We start from the raw sequence: 20,554 nt of genomic DNA, 5'->3' as shown, positions 1-20,554 counted from the left end.
ATCTGTGGCTGGTTATCAAAACAGGATACAAGGGCTGGGACAAATGTATAACATCTGTGCTGCCTCAGTCATAAAAGGCTTTAATGCTACAAATCGGGTTTTTTTTTTCCTTTCCCTCATCTTAAGCCTCATTTCTATTTTCATTTTGCCAATTTACAGTAGCAAGGCTTGGCATTTGATTTCAGCTGGAGGAGGGAGCACTGGGCAGGGAGAAGGCTCGAAGGCCCTCTCTAAAAGCAGATTTAAACTAATTTTTAAAAATAAGATTTAATGCTAGGAATAGTTTCTTTTATGTTCCTTGATTTTCATGTGGTAACTGTCACTTCCCACCCAGCTATCCTGCCAGGTCACACTGCTATGAACTAGATGTATTTCAGCTAAGATCTCCCTTGCTCATAGGTTTAGGTCATATGTGGGAGATGTGTCCCCCTCTGTAACGTCATGTGAACACCTGTGTCCCGTCACATATTGGAGGAGGAATTACAATGCAAGTCTTCTGCTGAACTCTGTGCCCTCTAGAGAAACTTCTCCGAGCAGGCAATCTCAGAAGCACTGCTTCTCAACCTCAGTTGATGAGGCAATTTGTCAAGCAGGATTTGAAGGCAGGAGGAGGAATGCATGAGGTGAAACGTGTGAGGCTGCAGTGGACCATTTGACAAGCCAGCTACCTGAGGTTCACGCTTCATGCATGAGACTAGTCAGGTCTTCCATCACTTTCATTAGTCACCTCTGTTACCAGCAAAGCATAGGATAAATTCCACAGGACTGATGGAAAGTATATTTAAAAGACTGTGTTTAAAGAAGTACTTAAGATTTTGAGGTTTTTTTCATGTTCAGTGTATCTATAGGAATTATTATGTCATAATTAGCTGGAGGGGGTTACAGAAAACCGTTATTTATCATAAACATGTTGTGGCTATTCTTCCCTTTAACTCTAAATTTAGGATGTACAAGACTAAAGTGAATGCTAAACTATCATTAAAGAGTAAGACCTGCCTCTATGGTCATGCAAAAATCAATCCAGGTGATGGAATACTGGGGGCGGTTATAAGCTCATGATTTACACCCGAAGTTATGCAAAAATACATATGAAAAGCAACAGGAAGATGATGTACCTGATCTTTATCCTTAACAGGAAGGTTGTAATCTGATAACTTTCTACTACAATAGTTTTTGAAGTGCACCAGAACTTCTTACTCTCAATTCTCCATCTGATGGTATTTCACAACTGAATATAACGGACAGATTTAAAAAACTGCTGAAACTGACTTTAAGTCTGAAATTTATAATGGTTCATGCTTCCTGTTAGTTGGGTATATGTTTAAACAGACATTTCAGGGCCTTAGTTAAAAGTATCATTAACTGCCAGTCCAACAGATTTTTGTGTGAGACTGGTAAAGACTTGATGTAGCCCTAAAGGAAAAAGAGGATATAGGAGTGCAGATAAATTCTAAGAGTACCAAGCTGACTAACTGAAAAGAAAACAGTAGGTCAGTAGGGGTAATTTGAGGAGTTTGCTATTATATTAACATCCTGCTTAAAAATCAGGATTTAATGTGCAGTTAAATTTCCACGCAGGGGTCTGTTTGTCTATTGAAACAGAATGCACACTACCAGTCTTCCAGTTACACCATTATCATCAGCTTCAGCAAAGACCATTGCACAGTTCTGATGCACCTGAAGCATTATTTTGACTAGAGTAGGATATTAGGTAAAATTCTGACTATGTGTAATTTTTTGTTACAGACCTTGGAGGACAGACTGGGCCAGCAGTCACCCTTCAGGTATGCATATTTCTGAAACCTTACAGACTCGTATAGTTTTCTTTATACATCAACAAAAAAATCCACAAACATATATGACATGATGGGTAAAGAAAGAGATAGAAAGCAGATTCTGGAGGCCTTGAGGGATGCAGGCAGCAAATAGAGAAAAATGAAAACAAGAGCTGGGCAGGAGACTTCAAAATAACCTTATTTTTAAAAAGAAAAGAACAGGCAAGGGATGTGTGATATATAGTTTGGTACAGATTAAATAACATAGAGGGTATCAGACTGTAAGGTTCAGTTGAGGTTTATGTGATTCATCCCATCAGGGCAGTAGTGGTAGCGCTGTAATACCTCGCGCTGTTTGGTTTCATGGAAGACTCAGCCACAGAACATAGAATTCATGTTGCATCCTAGGTCACTATCTCGCTGTCAACAGCAAATTGTTAGAATATTGAGATATCTCTAGTGTTACTGAATAATTACACCTCAACAGTCAGGTTGTAGCTTAGTGAAACTGGATCCATGGAAAGCCTCTTTGCTGAAATTGTGACACTTTGAATTTTTACTTGGATATAATGCATTTTCCTTTGGTAATATAATTCCAAAAGGTGAATGCCCTGGACCCCAGGTTTTCTTACCTGTTTGTGGATTAGGCCGAGGAACCGTTCTTTTACTCCTATGTGGGAACTGGGCTTGACCTTCATGAATGCTAGCAAGTGTTTCATTTTGTGGAGCCTGTCAACAGCCATTTATATTCTGGTTCTGCTTTCTTCACTTTTCCCACCCATTGAAGCCTTCAAACTTTCTTAGACAGTTTTACCATATGCTGCTTTTCTTTTTGCTAAAAAATGTAGATGCTTTCTTCTTTTAATGTACCCTTTCCAGCTAAAAATATTTTGCTCTTCTAGAACTGTCTTGATTTTTCTTTCCATTGTAAATGCAGCAGCTTAAGTTTCCACCCATGACAGATCCTTCTGGGAGTATGTTGCTATTCTGTTCCTATGTGCAGAAATGTTACAACTTGTTTAGCAGTATGGTTGCTTGATTTTGTCAGCTGCACTGATGTGCAATCACTTTATCTATAGAGAAACAAGAATGTGCTAACAGCTTTCTTCCCTCGTACATAAAAAGTACCTTATACATGGGCTTTCAAGACCATCTAAATCTTCTCAGATTTAAATGCAGATTTCTCTTCTTTACAAAGGCATCTGGCCATATAAGCTTTCTTTGTAAAACTCTTGAACCTATTAAATAGTGGAGCATCTAACTTCCAAAATCCCCCAATTAAGTTTCTTCAGGCATGTACTAGCCTGGTAGACAAGGGGAGAGCAGTGGATATCATCTACCTGGACTTTAGTAAAGCTTTCAAGATTGTCTCCCATAAGATCCTCATAGAGAAGCTGGTGATTTATGGGTTGGATGAGCAGACAGTGAGGTAGATTGAAAACTGGCTGAACAGCTGGGTCAGGGGCTGGTGATCAGCAGCACAAAGTCTAGTTGGAGGGCAGTAACTAGTGATGTACCCGAGAGGTCAATCCTGGGTCCAGTCCTGGTCAATGTCTTCCTTAATGATCTGGATGATGGGGAAGGGTACCCTCAGCAAGCCACAAAATGGGCAGGAGTGGCTGATACACCAGAGGGTTGTGCTGCTAATTAGAAGGACTTTGACAGGCTGGAGAAATGGGCTGACAAGAACCTCAAGAAGTTCAACAAGGAGAAGTGCAAAGTCCTGCACCCGGGGAGCAATAACTGAGCACCAATATATGCTAGGGGTCACCCAGGTGGGAAAGCAGTTTGGCAGAAAAGGCCTGGGGGTCCTGGTAGGCACCAAGTTGAACATGAGCCATCAATATGCCCTTGCCATGAAGAAGGTTAATGGGTGTCCTGGGCTGCCGTAGGAGGAGTGCTGCCAGCAGGCCGAGGGAGGTGATCTGCCTTATGAGGTATGGCTGAGAGAGCTGGGACTGATCAACCTGGAGAAGAGAAGGCTTAGGGGGAGCTTATCCATGTGTATAAGTACCAGAAGGGAGGGTGCAAAGAGGACAGAAGCAGGCTCTTTTCAGTGGTGCCCAGTGACAGGGCAAGAGGCAATGGGCACAAAGTGAAACACAGGAGGTTCCCTCTGAACATCAGGAAACACTTCTTTATGGTCAGGGTAGCCAAGCACTGGCACAGGTTGCCCAGGGAGGCTGTGGAGTCTTCATCCTTCGAGATATTCAGTGTGTGGACATGGTCCTGGGCAACTGGCTGTAGGTGGCCCTGCCTGAGCAGGGGGCAGGGACCAGCTGGCTTCCAGAGGTACCTTCCAACCTGAGCCATTCTGTGATTGTGTACCCATTGTAACCTCTATCCACCACTGCCTGTGGGCCCCTTCCTATCTTCTAGCACTCCTCTGCATTCACTAGGCTTTTTCCCTATCACCACAAGTTTTACTATCACTGCTAGAACTGCGGCACAGCGTGCCAGGGCATGCGTCATGGGAGAAAATGTCCAGTCATTCACCTGGGAAGAAAAAAGCTCCAGAGAGATCCTCAACTACTGTAGGTTGTATAGCTCCATGATCCTAACAGTTCACATTGGCTGACACACTGATACCAAGTCCTTGACCACTGTTTCTCACATCAGGTACACCAGCTAGTCAGAAATGAAAAGCATGTGTTTGCTTTTGGACCTGTCTGCATTTAAGAAGAATCTAATGACAAGCAAAGACAAACGATAAGAGGGCTAGGATTTTATATTATGGTACTAGTAAGCACTCCCTGTCCCACTTGAAACAAGTAAGCGGCCTTGGTCCTGGTACCCAAACACACCTCAGTCATCTGGTCCTGATTTTCTACTGCCTTCTACCTCCTGAAAACGTGAGAGGGGAGCGGAATACTACTAGGTCCCACTGTCTTGCATGGCCTGCAGAAGATTCCAAGGGGTGCTTTTTGGAAAACACCTCTTTATACCTCTCCAAAAGAGCCTACATAGTTTTCGGTTATTTCCAGGCATTAAGCTCAGGTAAATCTGTTACTAGGTCCTGGGTGTAGAGGTAATCAGCAAATCTGAAACCATTTCAGGTGTTATGCTGGAATGAGCAATGCCTTGTCTATTGGGCTGGAGAGGTTTCCCGTTCTGAGCTGTGACAGCATTAGTATTGTTAAGGGTATTTCTTCTTATTCAGCTGAGTAATTGAATTGCAGCATGTTGTTGGGGCTCCAGTGATGGTGGTGGGGTTTGAATCTGATTTCCAGGCATAGAATGGAAGACGCAGTATAAGGGTGACATTCAAGAATAAATTAAGTACAAGAAATTAATTTGGACTTGTCCTTGAGCTGAAAATTTCTAATGAACATATAGCAAATGACATAATTGCTATATAATAGGCTAAATTACAGAAAACCTGGTAATTTAATATGATTACAAGCTGGATTAAAACAAGTTGAAATAATTGGAGCAAACTTCATTTTTCATTTGAGAAAACTGTGAGAAATCTACAATTCCCTTCATCTGAACTGGCAGCAGGGATCAAGGCAGCCTTCTTACCCAAAACACTGGTAATATCCCTGCCTAAAAGAAAGAAAAATAACAGCTGCTCAGAAGTTTCTCAGGAACTACCATGGGCTTTCTAAGAACTGTTTTGACCCAGTGGGATCTGGAAGGATGAGAGATAGTCCAGATGGTGAAAGAGGTAGGCAGACCTCAGAGCAGCCTAAACAAACATAGCAGCATGATCCTGAAAAGAGATATTTGTGGGGTGCTTGGTGAGAAGGAGCTTGGTGATGAAAACTGTGCCAATTTGTCTGACTCTCTGTATGTTCAAAAAAGCAGAACACTGTATGTTCGTTTTAGTACAGAGAACTGTGCTGGAGATTAGAATCCTTCATGATTTTTCCTTTTAAAATCAACTCAACTGCACCAAATCCCACACGTATATACCGCAAAAACCTTTTACATTAGTGGGGATGAAACCTATGTCTGCATGCAATTTAGTCCCATGACTTGTGCAGGTAGTCGGTAGAAAAAGGTAGTATCTGCAATAGATCATGACTGCAGTTTTACAGACAAATTAGCATTTGCTTTATGCCTTACAATGTAGCTGGCTTACACATTTTGCTGAGCTTAGCAAATATGTCCCTTTGGAGATGCTCAGCAAGATAAATTATATAAATTATGAAGGTTTTACTAGCCATTTTGTCCAGGTGATCTGGGAACTAGGAATCTTCATCCAGATGATCTATGACTGAGATACCACAAGTGTTTAAACCTGGGGAGCAGGGATGAGGAATGTTTACCAAGTTACTTGTATGATTTTCCTTGAGAGTTATGGGGCTAACCAGAGTTTACCCACCATGACCTCACACAGCATTGCCAAAAAGACACAAGCAAGGAGGGAGGATTTGGGAATGCATAATAATGGGTTTTTAGTAGGTCATTCCCAGGTGATAAACCCCAGCTAGCTCTGTTGCTAGGGAGGCCGTAGCTTAATCTGAAGAATGCAATGGCCCTTTGCCAAAACACAGGAGACAGCCAGGACCTGAAAAGTCCTGTAGGCCACATCAGTAATGAAAAACTGAAGAATGTAAAATTAATGAGGGAAACTGGTAAAATAGAGCGCTTTTAATATCCTTAAAATTACTATAAGTAGGTGGCCCAGTTAGAACAAATTATACATCAGAACAAAAATCACCGTTGTCCACTTCCAGAATTTCTGTGACAGAAATCTAGCAGCGCTGCCTCAGGGCTCTTGGAAACAGAGCAAGCATTGACTCAGAGAGAACCCCTCAGTGAAAGAACTACTAGAGTTTATTTCTAGATCAGAAGAAAAGAGCAATCATACAGTATTGAATACCCGTTTTTAAAACAGAAAAGGTGAGGGTTCTTGTTATAACTTGCTACAGCATGTGTTCCTTCAGGTCTTTAGGAATGATATCTAGTGCCTAGGTAGCAATTTTAATGCAAAATAACAATGATGGTTTGTTTAAAATCTTGGGCATGTTTGGACTGGTTCTGAGTCTAGTCAAAATGGTGAATGATTGAGTAAAATTTTGCTGTGTGAATACACTGTTGGTTCACAGAGCTCTACTTACAGATACAAAAAATGCCATGAAACTCTCCAGAGTGTGCTGCAAAAAGTCACTTCTAGAAAATCTAACAATTACAGGCAAATGTACATGCCCTGTTGGCTGACGAACATGGTCGTGACACCAGCATGTAACTCATTTAAATGGAGAGGGCCAATAGGCACCTCTCCAGTAGTCCACCAGTAAAAGACAGAAACACTAATGTTTCAGCTACAACTGAAGAGCTGCTTCAGTTTCATAACAGCAGCTGCAAAAAGAAAAACATGCAAAAACATAAGAGAACTACTTTTAAAGTGGGGAGAACAACAGCAATAGCAAAACAGCTTAACAGGAAGCAGAAGAAGAAAGAAGACCAAAGCAAGCTTCATGAATGCAAAACAGGTAAAGAGAAAAAGCATTGCCCAAAGAATATCCTGAGCTCTGTATAGAGCAGCTAAGCAGGCCACCAGGAGTGGCTGGAAGGTATATCGTCTGCCTGCCGTTTTCTACTGGTCCTATATAGAAGAGTGGTGCAGGTGCAGAGCTGTACAGGCTGGTTTCATGCATGTCCCACTAGCTTGGGTGCCAGACAGTATGAATGTAGCTATGTTGCTTTTGGGATCAAAGTCCAGAGACAACATGAACACTTTCTCATTACTCTGAACCCAAGCGAATAACCTGAACCTGTCAGGTTCAAATAGATTTCTACACCTAGCTTACACAGATGTCTCTGCGCCATGCTCCAGCTGCGATAAGGAGCCCAGCGCCATAAGGAGCCCAGCATTGCAACACTGAAGTGTTTCTTCATTGAGCTGACACGCAGGATTTGATTATGTCCTTCCACTTACAGACTGCCTCCATACAGACTAAGGCAGTGAGCTCTGCACGGCAGCTGAGGTACTGGTAGGACTTACGAGCTTGGACACAAGCTGTACTCACAGAGCGTGGCACCTGCCACTGATAACTTTTCCAGAATTAGAAGTGTGATGCACATCACCCTAACTGCAGTATTATTTCTGCCCTACTAACCATGAAGAAGGTAACTATAGCGAGCAGTTGGATTTCTTTGGATTATCTTAATTATTCGAATGCCCTGACCTGTTAAAAATATTAGTCAGTGCAAAAGAAATTTGTTCTTCAATAAAAGAAATCAAAGTGTATTGCTATACGCATTTCAAAACACCCAGATGCATAGAGAAGTATTACAGGAAGAACAGGAATAAAGTAGTTTTACTTATCTGCATAGGCAATAAGCAATGAATGTCTAAGCAGCAACCAACCTTCATAAATTAAGAACGTCCCAGAAATACATGTTTTCAGTGCAGACCTCATACTTTTCGGTGAGGGGACATAGAAAACCACTAGGGTAACTAATAAAAAGATTGACCTATTTCAAAGTAAATGCTCCTAGGAAATCCTCAGAGAGGATCATATGACAATATCAAGAATTCTAACTAGGACAAGCCCACATCAGCATCAAGCACAGCAAGACGATTGACAGACACATTTAGGACAACACCAACATGACTTCCATAACAAGTGATGATATGGATGCCATCTGGAAATCACAGAAAGGGAGTTGGATGTGGATGAGCTTCTGTCAAAGTTGATCCCTATTTTTTTCCTGCTATTTTTTTGTGCAAGTTCCTGACTGTGATTATTTTTATATAATAAAAATTCTCTTTCTTGTACACTGTCTTAGCATACTTATGGGCAGAGAAGTTCTGAGAGTTAATGGCTTTGGGGGAGCAAATGTTTCATTTTGCAAGGTTTCAGGGAAAGGACCTAAACTGGCTGACTTTGTCGTCATTTGTCATGATGGATCCTAACAATTTTGAAATGTCTTTTTAGCTGCCACAAGCAGCAGAAAAGCTGTAGAAGGGTTGTGGGTGCCAGAGTATATTGCAGGTTATTCTTATGATCGGGTATACATTAGTAACTTGTACTTCTGTAGGTCCCATGAGCCATACGAGTACTTAACTTGCCTGAAGACAAGTCATTCCTGCCCGCCTGGTTGCATATGCATGAACTTCCTTCTGAGGCTGGAACACCTGCATATTTTCGTTGGACTTAGTTCTGCTTTATAACACTGAGATTCTAATCCTTTTAAGGAAGAACACCTTATTTTATGGCCTCCAAATTCCTACAAGCCCCATCAAACTTGTCATCTTTCTGTCAGAAATATGGGAACCTGCACACTGTAATCAAGGCAATCCCCAAGTTATCATAATTACTCTTTATCTAAAGCTGGTAATAAGCTAAGTTTCTTGTTAGCACTGAAACGGTCATAAAATAAGTAGCTGTTGGGGCCTGCAACATAGGAAATGTATATGCTTGGCTTCTCATAAATTCAGCTCTTAATTAATGTCTTTGTCAACAGGGATTGCACTAGGTAAGTGAACCGTCCATTGATAAGTTGATACTGACAGAGGGCAGGTCAGGTGGCCAGCCTGGCCTCTCCAAAGCGCAGTGGCAGATCGTAGACCAATGCTGAGACATGTTTCACAAACTGGGGAGTCATAAATTAGCACTCTATTTAAAACTGAAGTGTTGTGACCGTGGGATACAGGATGTCTCCAGAAGTGCATTTATATTCAGCTGAATCGCCAGTGTACCGAGAAATTCATTGGCAGAGCTTTGCTGTACACAGCAGGTTGTAGCAGGGGAGATAGTGCCAGGGCATACAGCTTGTCAAGAGAATCAGCTCCTGGCTCCAACCAGCCACAGACATGCCCCGGCAGCTCCTAGCTGAACAAATCACAGAGAGGATTTTGGGAATCTCTCCAAACACAGAGAGCCAATAAAATTTGTGGCCGCTCTGTTTCTTTTTGTTTGTTTTCTGAATCTGCTTACTAGTCTCTTAATTTATTTTACTTTTCATCTGGTCATCTGGCAAATGTCACCTGGTTTGGAAAACATTTTCAGCGTGAGCTGGCAACAGCTCAGGGGCCTGTCTTCAGGGGAGAGCAATACAACAAACTTCCACTGAATTGCACCTATGGTATTCAGCCCCACATGCTTAAATTAGAGTCTGTCCTGCTGCCATCTGAAAGAAAGTAGTGCAAGGAGAAGCTGTGAAAGAAGAGTAAGAGTTGCCTTCTAAGCAGGCCAAACTAGGAGAGCAGGCTAATACTGGCTAAATAAAACATGAAATGTCAAAAAAAAAAAAAAAAAGAGGTGGAAAGTGAAAAACTGTAACAAAGATTTAAAAAATCAGTCAGCAATGCCATGAAGTTGTTGACCAAGAAGCAGATAGCAATAAATTGGGACAGTTCCAAGATTCATGGAACTAAGATAAGGAAGCTCAACACCGAGAAGATGATCTGATATCAGAGGGCAGATGTAACTCTTTTCAGGTTACTAGACACTTGAAGAAGTTCTCACGAAAAGAGAACAACTTGGCCACCTTAGATTTTGACCAAATGCTCAAACTGTATTCTTGTGTCCAAAACACAGTGAAGTTAACACTATAATAACAGAAGAAAATTTTAAAAAGCAAGGAGAGGCTGAGGAGTGGTTTGCTTTACTGCAGGTCGGTCTCCAGAATAAGCCCGGCTCGGTGCTGCACAGGCTGAGACATCCGTCTCTCATCTTGCATCTGCTCTCTGTGTAGGCGGGAGTCAGAGAGAGCCTGCCTGGGGGCAGGAAGAGGATCTTGCATCTTCCAGCCTAAGCATGTCAACCCAGTGGGACACTTACAGTCAAAAATACTGGAAACTTCCTCACATGCACAGGAAATATGCAGAAATACATTTGGGAGACACCAGATTCTTAGAGAGGGCTGCCAGAAAGCAATTACACGGTTAAGTGCACAAGTTATGTCTGGGAGGGGGTATTGCCCAGTGTATTTAACATATTAAGTTCTTTCAAGGCAATAAAAGTAGAAACAGATTGCTCTTATTTAACGGGTGGTTAAAAAGGAAGAAGCACTGGACTCTGTTCTTCAGCACTCAGAAAAAAGCCACTTAGCTGGAAATGGCAAGAGAATTATTGAAGGTATGCATGAGTGAAAGTAGGAAAGGACGTGCCTGAAGTGTGATAGTATCCCATTTTCACTTCGCCTGCCAAGAGATTTCTTGGACTGTGCTCTTCTTGACCTGTATGGTCAGTATGCAGAGGCCCTTTTCATTTCTTTAAGGACTCCTAGTAAGCAAATTCTGGATCTGAAGGTGCACGGGAAAATTCTGCCTTCATCACTTAGTGGGAATTTCAGTACGCTTACAAGAGGTGAACTAACTCAGACAGGACAATGCAGGTTTAACCCAGTCTTCATGGGTGAAGTTTTCAAGTTCAGCAGCAAGGAGGAAGACCACAAAGAGTGTACAGAGCTGTGTCAGGAGACCTTAAAAGACAAATACAAAGATGAGAGAGGAGGCTAAATCTGCTCAGATTCTACATTCCCAGTACAGACATCTGCTCTGGCATTGGGCTCTCTTTGTAGTCAATAGAGAGCAACAGTGTTTCTGGGCATGACTTGTCCCATCTGAAAACTGATATTTGTACTAGATCAAACAATCTGCCACTTTCTCTCCATTGACTGCAAAGGGTAGACAGGGTGATCGGCTCAGCTGTAAATGCTTCCAACAGATGTATGAACCCAAGTCAGGAGAAGTGGGCGTTGGACCAGATGACCTCCATGTGTCCCTTCCAGCCTCAATCATCCTGTGATCCTGTGAAGCTCCAGCAGTACCAAAATGTAAAATTGGAACAGCCAAAGGCAGCTGCCCCTCAAGGCATGTACCCAAACTAGCTGTAAGTCCAGTCTTCTGTAACATTTGAAATGATAACAGGACAGTCATGAGGGGGCAGTGATATTGTCACTGTTTATTCATCTGGGTAAGATATGCAAGCTTTGACAAGATAGTTCATACAGAATCTTATTAAGATATTGTCAGGAAAGTAAAGGAAGACTTACTGAAAGGTCGATCCTATTACAGACAGCCCTAATTTTGTTAAGATATTGATCTGTCTGCCATCGGTCATCGTCAAGAACAGATAGACATGAAACTGCGGCACTTGGGAACTGAATAAACAACCTTTTACATTATGAGAGTTAGCCAATGACTAAATAATCATTTTTTAATCCCTGTATGACTAGACCAACAGATGTTGAACTGATGCCCAAGCTGCTGAGGAATATAAAGTGCCTTGGGCTGGAGGGAATAAATGTGCAGCTGCCACAGAAAAAGGGAAAATTGAGGCCTGCAAGCAAAATGGCGTGTTTCTGAGGAAACCGTAACGGCCAAAGAAGAAACTATCTTGGAAGAGGTCACCTTATTTGCCTGAAAGTCTCATCCTGACACTAATTTCTGGAAATAGATCGGCTCAGAGGAGTAAGTGTAGTCATCTCCAAGCTGTTTATGAGTCAGAGATTAAAGTGGGCTGGTAGGGTGTGAAGAAGTATGGAGGTGTGAGGAAAAGAAAGTGCTCCTCTGCGACTGCTGTCAGATACAGCATCTAACTGCCCATAGGTTGACTGCATTACAGAGGGAATGTTATACCCTTTGTAATCATCATAGGATTTGTTTTTCAGTGTCCCTTAGGTGTTTTGATGCAGTTGGCTAGGCCCTCCAGGAGCACCTTGACATACGGTGGCCATAATTCCCACCCAAGAAAACCATAAAAGGTCCTCCATACCTTTCATGAAATTGAAAAAAAGAAATCAGAAGTAACCTTTCTCGTGCGTCCAAAACACTGCTAAGTACCAGCAAGTTACATGGACGGAAGAACATCCATGGCAGCTGTACTGGACTAACAGCTGCTCAGAAAGAGGAAAGAGTTTATATTGCTTTATATACTCTTTCTCTTTTCAGTGCTTTCAGCCCTCACAATTTTATCAGTAAACCCAAGGGAAATATTTAGGAGTACAGTGACAACAAATGAATTTGTTCCCTAATTCCACCACCCCACCAATCCTACCTACTGTACTCAAGACCTAGAGCCCTCTCTGAGCTGCAAGGTGAGGTATGCATTCATCCCCAGAATACAGTTTTCCCTCTGGTGGTTAGCATTCCTTTCCAATTCATATCCCAAAAATGTACATTTACTATGCAAATAAATGTTTTAACCAAGCCAGAATGTGGCTGACAGAAAACTGAGGAGAGAAGGAGGAGGAAAAACAAAACGTCAACATTCATGGTGAGTATTGAAAGTACTCCTTGTCTTACTCAGAAACAGGTAGAGAGAGAAAGATGGATAGGTTGGCAATCGGTTAAATTTTATATTTGTTGTGGTTTAGTGCCAGTCGGCAACCAAGCACCACGCAGCTGCTCACTCACTCCCCCCTGGTGGGACGGGGGACAGAATCAGAAGAGTCAAAGTGAGGCAACTCATGGGTTGAGATAAAGAGTGTTTAATAGGTAAAGCAAAAGCTGTACATGCAAGCAAAGCAAAACAAGGAATTCATTCACCACTTCCCATGGGCAGGCAGGTGCTCAGCCATGACCAGGAAAGCAGGGCTCCATCACGCATAAAGGGTACTTGGGAAGACAAACGCCATCACTCCAAATGTCCCCCCCTTCCTTCTTCTTCCCCCAGCTTTATACACTGAGCATGATGTCATATGGTATGGAATACCCCGTTGGTCAGTTGGGGTCAGCTGTCCCGGCTGTGCCCCCTCCCGGCTTCTTGTGCACCCGGCAGAGCCTGGGGAGCTGAAAAAGTCCTTGACCAGTGTAAGTGCTACTTAGCAACAACTAAAACATCGCCGCATTATCACCCCTGTTTCCAGCACAAATCCAAGACATGGCCCCATACCAGCTACTATGAAGAAATTTAACTCTACCCCAGCTGAAACCAGGACAGTATCCACCCCTTATTCCATACCATATACATCATGCTCAGGTTCCACACTATCCAATACAACCTCATTAACCTCCACCCTCCTTCCCATCCTTTGATAAAATGCACAGATATCATTTAGTCCACAGCTTTGGGCTCCCTCTGTTCTGGTGGTCACTCAGGACAGGAGAGGTGGTGTGCTGCATGGAGTTACTGGGCACCAAAGCCAGCTCAGGTCGGGCCACTGCTGCACTCGCACTGCTTCTTGAAAGGCTTGTCCTCCATTGGTTCAGGTGGTTCCTGCTGTAGTAATTCCTATAACATGCAACTCAAATCACAGGTTACAACAATTTAAAGGTATATCCATTACAGTCTCCCCCCCAGCCCCTTCGGGCCAGGTTATAGGTTTTAACATTGCAATGAACTCCTCCCCTTGCTCCTATCCTGGCTAGCAACAAGGGGTTTCTGCTATAGTAATTTCCATAACATGGAACTCAAATCCCGGGTTACAACAATTTAAAGGTATTTCCATTATAATCTCCACTGTTTGGACCAGACCATCAGGTTTAACATTGTAATGAACTCTTCCCCTTGCCCCTGCTCTGGTTTGGACTTACACACAGACTGTAGTCCTTTAGGGTTGTACCTCCTCCAAGTAGAGCCTTACCCAGGAGCCACAGTCCCTCCAGGGGCACACCGGCTGCAGCATAGACTTATCCAGAGCCATGGTCGCTTTGAGGTGCGCCTGTTCCAGCGTGACCTTCTGCATGGGCCTCAATGCTTTCAGAGCTATACCTGCTCCAGCATGGCCTTATCCATGGCTGCAGTCCCTCCAGAAGTAAACCTGCTCCAACACGGCCTTGCCCATGGATGCAGTGCCTCCAGAATTAAACCTGCTCCGTTGTGGGCTTATCCATGGCCATGCACTTTGAGGTGCTCTGGCATGACCTCATGCACAGCCACTGATGCTTCAAGGTGTACCTGCTGCAGCACTGTCATGGTTTTAGCTGGGATAGAGTTAATTTTCTTCACTGCAGCTGGCACAGTGCTGTGCTTTGGTCTTAGTATGAAAACAATGTTGGTAACACACCGATGTTCTGGTTGCTGCTGGGTAGCTTTTGCACTAGTCGAGGACATTTCCAGCTCCCCACGCTCTGCTGGGTGCACAAGAAGCCGGGAGGGGAGGGGGCACAGCTAAGAGAGCGGATTCAAACTGGCCAAAGGGATATTCCATATCATGTAACGTCATGCCCAGTAGGTTACCTGGGAGGGGCTGGCGGGGGGAGGGAGGCAGCAATCGCAGCTCGGGGACTGGCAGCGTTGGTTGGTGGGTGGTGAGTGGTTGTATTGTTTGTGTTTTCTGGTTTTTTCCCTTTTTCCCTTTTCCTTTTTATTATGTTATCATTACCGTTAATATTATAATATTATTGTCGTTATTATTTTATTATAATTATTAAACTGTTTTTATATCAACCCAAAAGTTTCCTTTTTTTTTTTTGCTTTTACTCTTCCAATTCTCTCCCCCATCCCACAGGGGTCGGGGGAGTGAGCGAGCGGCTGCGTGGTGTTTAGTTGCTGACTGGGGCTGAACCACAACAAGCACGGACTTATCTACAGCCACAGACACTTTGAGGTGTACCTTCCCCAACATGGACTTAACCTTGGGCCACAATTGCCTCAGAGGCATACCTGCTGTGGCACAGATGTTCAAGATGCCACAGATGCTTCGAGAAATACCTGCTCTGGCATGGGCTTATATGCAGCCACAGATGCTTCGAGGTGTCCTGCTCCCACATGGACTCAACCACAGGTCACAGTCCCTTCAACTTGAGTTCACACTGGAGTTCCAGCCTGTCCTGTACAGCAGCACAGGAACAGCAGTGGGGCCTTGGCCACCTGCCAGCCCAGGCACCTGGCCATGGCTGTTATCAGAGTGTTCCCAGGCACAGCAGAGTAAGGTGATAAGCAGGACAGCAAGCAGCAAAAGCAAAAAGCAGCCACTAACGAGCACTAGACATACTATACATACAGTGTATGTATATACAGTAAGGCAGGCAAGCCCCATAGCAAGCATAGAAGCCTGCCAATTAATAGCTAAACAGCAATAACCGCTATAAATTCCATCTAGCACATTCCAATCAAATCTGTCATTATCTCAAACCTTTCATGCCCCACGTTGGGCACCAAAAAGGACTGTTGTTGTTTAGCCCCAGTCAGCGACCAAGCACCACGCAGCTGCTCACTCACTCCCCCCTGGTGGGACGGGGGACAGAATCAGAAGAGTCAAAGTGAGGCAACTCATGGGTTGAGAAAAGAGTGTTTAATAGGTAAAGCAAAAGTTGCGCGCAGAAGCAAAGCGCAACAAGGAATTCACCACTTCCCATGGGCAGGCAGGTGCTCAGCCGTCTCCAGGAAAGCAGGGCTCCATCACACATAAGCAGTACTTGGGAAGACAAACACCATCACTCCAAACGTGTCCCCCCCTTCCTTCTTCTTCCCCCAGCTTTATATACTGAGCATGATGTCATACGGTATGGAATATCCCTTTGGTCAGTTTGGGTCAGCTGTCCCGGCTGTGCCCCCTCCCGGCTTCTTGTGCGCCCGGCAGAGCCTGGGGAGCTGAAAAAGTCCTTGACCAGTGTAAGTGCTACTTAGCAACAACTAAAACATCGCCGCATTATCACCCCTGTTTCCAGCACAAATCCAAGACATGGCCCCATACCAGCTGCTACGAAGAAATTTAACTCTACTCCAGCTGAAACCAGGACAATATTCAACCTTTTTATTGCTTTCCTGATATATTCAGTTCATGAGGGATCTGATTCTCCACTTTACTATCCAGTTTTAAATGAGGAAATCATGGAAGGTAATACCTGTGTCCTTCACTGTGCTAAATGAAGTAAGCCAGCTTACCTAGCAAGGGAGTAGACGAACTAACAGACCTATTTACTTGAATATTTTAGGTTAGTCCCATTTAATTTTTCAGTTCCTCACAAAAGTGTTTCCTCACATTCCTAGCCAAAAGAAAAGTTCGTGGCAGCCAACAATCACTGCCCTGAAGGAGCACACAGGCTTTGCTGCTGGTCAGCACTTGCAAGTCGCACATGTGAGATGAGCTAAGGAACAGCAGCAGATGTCACAGCAGGACCGACACGAACCACAACTAAATCTCAGAAACACGGACTCCTGTGCACAGCATCAGCAAGGATGTGGTGCAGACACCGGTCACTTTAAAATACGCTGTCCTGTATCTTGTAGTGCCTCCAGAATATCTGGCCCTACAAACAAGCACAGTGCCTCCAGACCTGGCCAGGGAACCTTCTGGTGTTTGGTGCACTCAACTCTAAAATCACACACATGCAAAAAACCAAGAAAAGCTTTGCTGGTGAAAGCATTGCAGGAGGAGCTTACAGCCTTCCAGAAACTATAAAAGCAAAAAATCTGCAATTAATAGAAGTCTCTTTTCAGCATGCTTTAACAATCTCCATTATTTAGGTGATTTTCTATCTTGTCCCAAAGTAGTTTTCCATGTTTTGTCGTTTCTCTCCCTCCGGGATCTGCTGTGATGCTGTCAGTATTTACACACATTATGGGCGGCAGACCATGTTTACACCTTCTCAGCACCCCAGCCCTTCTCAGCTCCTGAAACTGGGGCCTGTCCCCTTCTCCCCAGAAATTGCTGTGGACTCTTTCCTAGGCTGGCAGGGCCACTGGCTTCCATCTTCTTGGCTGAGCTCAGATTTACCACTTCGTCCCCTCACCCCCAAACGTGACTCCCTCTTTTAATTTTTATTCTCTGCTTTCTGTGCTGGCTGAACTTGCCTTAAATTACTGATCCCCACCACTTATTTTTAAACAAAATTAAAAAAGGGGGGGGGGGGGGATGGTAAGCACTTTAAATGGAGTGCCCCTAGATTTGACCGTCAGCTGAATCCTGCGAAGGTTAGCCCACATGACTGTCGTAAAGGCAGCTGCAGTTGCAGGCGCCCGGAAAGGCCAGCCCCATGACCCATTTTAAACACACAATCACTGATTCATGGTAGAAATCTCATTATGGACAATCATTTTTTTAAGAACTGCTGAGCAGCGGATAACAGCATATCTTCAAATTAAACCCAGTTCAATAAATAGCGCAAAATTAAATCATTCAATGTCTGGTCTGCCTTGAGCTATACTTAAGCCCTGTGCATGATTAACAGATTAGAATGTGAAAAAAAAAGCAGCTTAATCTGTCCGCTGAAGAGATACATTTATTCCCCTGCACTGCAAATTGTTTTATATCTAGATACTACACCAGTCAAGGTCTGCCTTTAGATCTCAGCAGATGGTGTGTCTAGAGAGCACTGAATTTCCAATTTATCCTGAAACCTGGATATTTATGTTGTGTCCTTTGAACGATAATACTGTTTTCAATTCTTGCAAAGAGCTACATATTTGTCCCTATTATATTTATTACAGTAGTATTGCCAGTCAAGATCAACACAGATGAACAAACGCTGAGAGGCTCAGACATGGGAAATGACTGGTCCCAGGCCATGCAGTATAATTCAGTATGAAAGAAAAAGTGATGGCATCCAGGTATCCTGAATCCTACTCTAATGCCTTATCTGTAACAACACACTGTCTGCTGTGTGGCTGTCGCTTACCCTTTGAATCAGTGCTTTCTATTAGGACATTTAAATCCTAAATGTCCCTCACCAGGAACTTCAATTAATTAACAAAGCTGGTGTTCCCAACCTTTATTTTCTTAAATGGAGACTGGTTTTAATTTTTTTTATAAGACTGCATAACTGACTACACCACTGCACTTCAAATAAAAGTAATTATGGTAGGTTAATATAAGGCTCAATCCAACAGAATATCAACTGAGTTTTTCTGGTGCAGCACTTTCTCACTTTCAGCAAAGAGAGGTAGGAGCGCTCAGCATTTTGCAGGATGAAGCCATGATAGACTTGCAGTGTTCCATACACTGTATACAGCTCTGGTGACAGAGAATATCAGGCATTTATTGAGACCATGCTCAGTCGCCTGGAATATCAGTCTTTGGCACCTAAATAACCAGAACTTCACTAGCCTCATTTGCATTTCATAACTGCAACTCACATAAATATAGGGGCATATCAGAATAACAATGAGACACACTGGCATATTCATATATTTATAAACATGCAGAAAAATCCCCCTGCTGTAGCTGGTGATGTTCTGCAGTCTCCTCTGATACCCTCCTTCATTTATGCCAGCTACTTCCATCAGATGTTTTCTGCCAAAATGCCTGAACAAATTAGAAAGCTGCTGGCACAGGGGATTTTTCAAACTGAGCAGTGGGATTTTAATTTAGTAATTCTTTTTGATAACCAATGTAACACCCTCAAACCCCTACGTGGGCTTACGAGCTACACGGCTGAGTCAGGCTTGCCTCGGGTGCAAAATCCCAATGACAGTCAGCCTGCGCCAGCTGTAAAAGCAGTGCGGGCTAATGAGTGCCGCAGCGGGGTGGTGGTACCTCACCTGCAGCTGCTGAGGCACAGGCTTATGTGAGAAGATAAAAGCTGGCCTAGGAATAGGTTTATATGTCAAATGGTTTCCTTCTGGTAAGCCTTTATGCAATTTTCCTCGACCAAGGTTTCAGAAATGAGTCAGGTGATCCATGACCCAGTTTTAAACAGGAAAGTTTCCCCCCCCTTGCTATGTTACCAAGAGCAAGGATAGTCATCTTGTTTTAGGTAACACCAAGGAAAAGCAGGTAGTTCTTAGTTGTGTTTTTCTGATTAATTTATGTTTGTACAGCTGGCTTTGTTGTGTAAGAGGTTATTTTCTTACAGTAATTTCTGTAGTGACTTCTAAAAAACTAGCAACATGTTTTTAATACTACTCAGAGTGATAAGGCTGTGTTGAGAATTTAAAAACCTGTTTCTATCGTTTGTACTGTTTTTCTGGAGAAAGACATCAGAACAGAGTCTGTAATGTGGAGAACGGTGAGCAGTTTTTTCTCTTGCTTGCTTAAAAATAACTGCGTTTTTAGAGACCTACTTCAAATTCAAGTGGCCATGAGTCTCATACCTGATTGATCTGCAGATCTTGGAGGCTGGAGTGTGCAAAATTCCGTAAAAAAAAGAATCAAGTGAGGCTGAGATGTCTGATATTTGAGGAAAGACTGACTTTCCAGACTCTCCAAAACAGAAAACCATGGGAAAAGAAAACATCCTGATGTCAACAGCTAAGTCTGCCGGATGGTCTCCAGTTCCCCTCAAACCAGCGAGAAGCACTGTGCCAGAAAATGCCATTTTATGTGACAAGCTCCTTGCCTGCAGTGCCAGACACTGCCCTTCCAGAGTCCCGAGGGCTGGGGAAACAGAATAGGCGAGCCCCCGGCTTTTCCCTGTTTTTTCTCTTGTTTATTTATATTGCTGAAGGGGCATCCATTCCCATGTTCTTTTGTGTGGTTTTTTTTTAATGTTGCCACAAAAGAAGTGATAGCTTTGTGCACGCCACGTGTAAGGAGCACGTATCTATATGCAGCCCAGCCAACATCAGCAGCCAACGACACTAGCGATCAGGCCACAAAGTCTCAGCATCTTTTAGACCTGACAAATTTGCTGCAAATACGCAGATCAGCTGGGCTCCTGCAATCGGTCTGCACATGTCCAGCAAGCGTTAGTCAAACCAACCATTTTAAGTTTGCCCAGGGTGCTGGCACAGGCAATGGTGGGGGCCAGCAGAAGTTCAAAGAATGCAGAAGCTCAGAGTACAGCAGCAGCGCTCCAGCCAGAGCTGCAGGGAGGTCCCAAACTGCTAGAGTGATTTTTAGAGTTGAAGGCTGTAGGGTTGGGCAGAAAAAAAGAAAGCTGTCAATAAGGCCAATGACAGGAGAGTGCAAGTGAGTAAAATTTCCTGATACTAAATATTTTCTTAAAGAGAGCCTCTGGACTGTTCTATGCACCTAAATGAACTTAAAGATTG

The 20,554-nt window shown here is 43.5% G+C and overlaps 1 long non-coding RNA gene across 1 annotated transcript in view; it reads left to right on the top strand.

The window, feature by feature from the left end:
- The window catches only part of LOC135310476 (uncharacterized), a 31,239-nt gene that overhangs the window by 2,948 nt on the left and 7,737 nt on the right, over positions 1-20,554 (top strand). Inside the window, exons 2-3 of the long non-coding RNA XR_010370546.1 lie at positions 1,747-1,784; positions 11,913-12,147. This is a non-coding gene — a long non-coding RNA (uncharacterized LOC135310476). The remainder of the gene's footprint in view (positions 1-1,746; positions 1,785-11,912; positions 12,148-20,554) is intronic.

This window comes from Phalacrocorax carbo, chromosome 1 (genome assembly GCF_963921805.1).
Source record: "Phalacrocorax carbo chromosome 1, bPhaCar2.1, whole genome shotgun sequence".
Lineage (NCBI taxonomy): Eukaryota > Metazoa > Chordata > Aves > Suliformes > Phalacrocoracidae > Phalacrocorax > Phalacrocorax carbo.
This window is presented reverse-complemented; position numbering and strand designations above follow the sequence as displayed.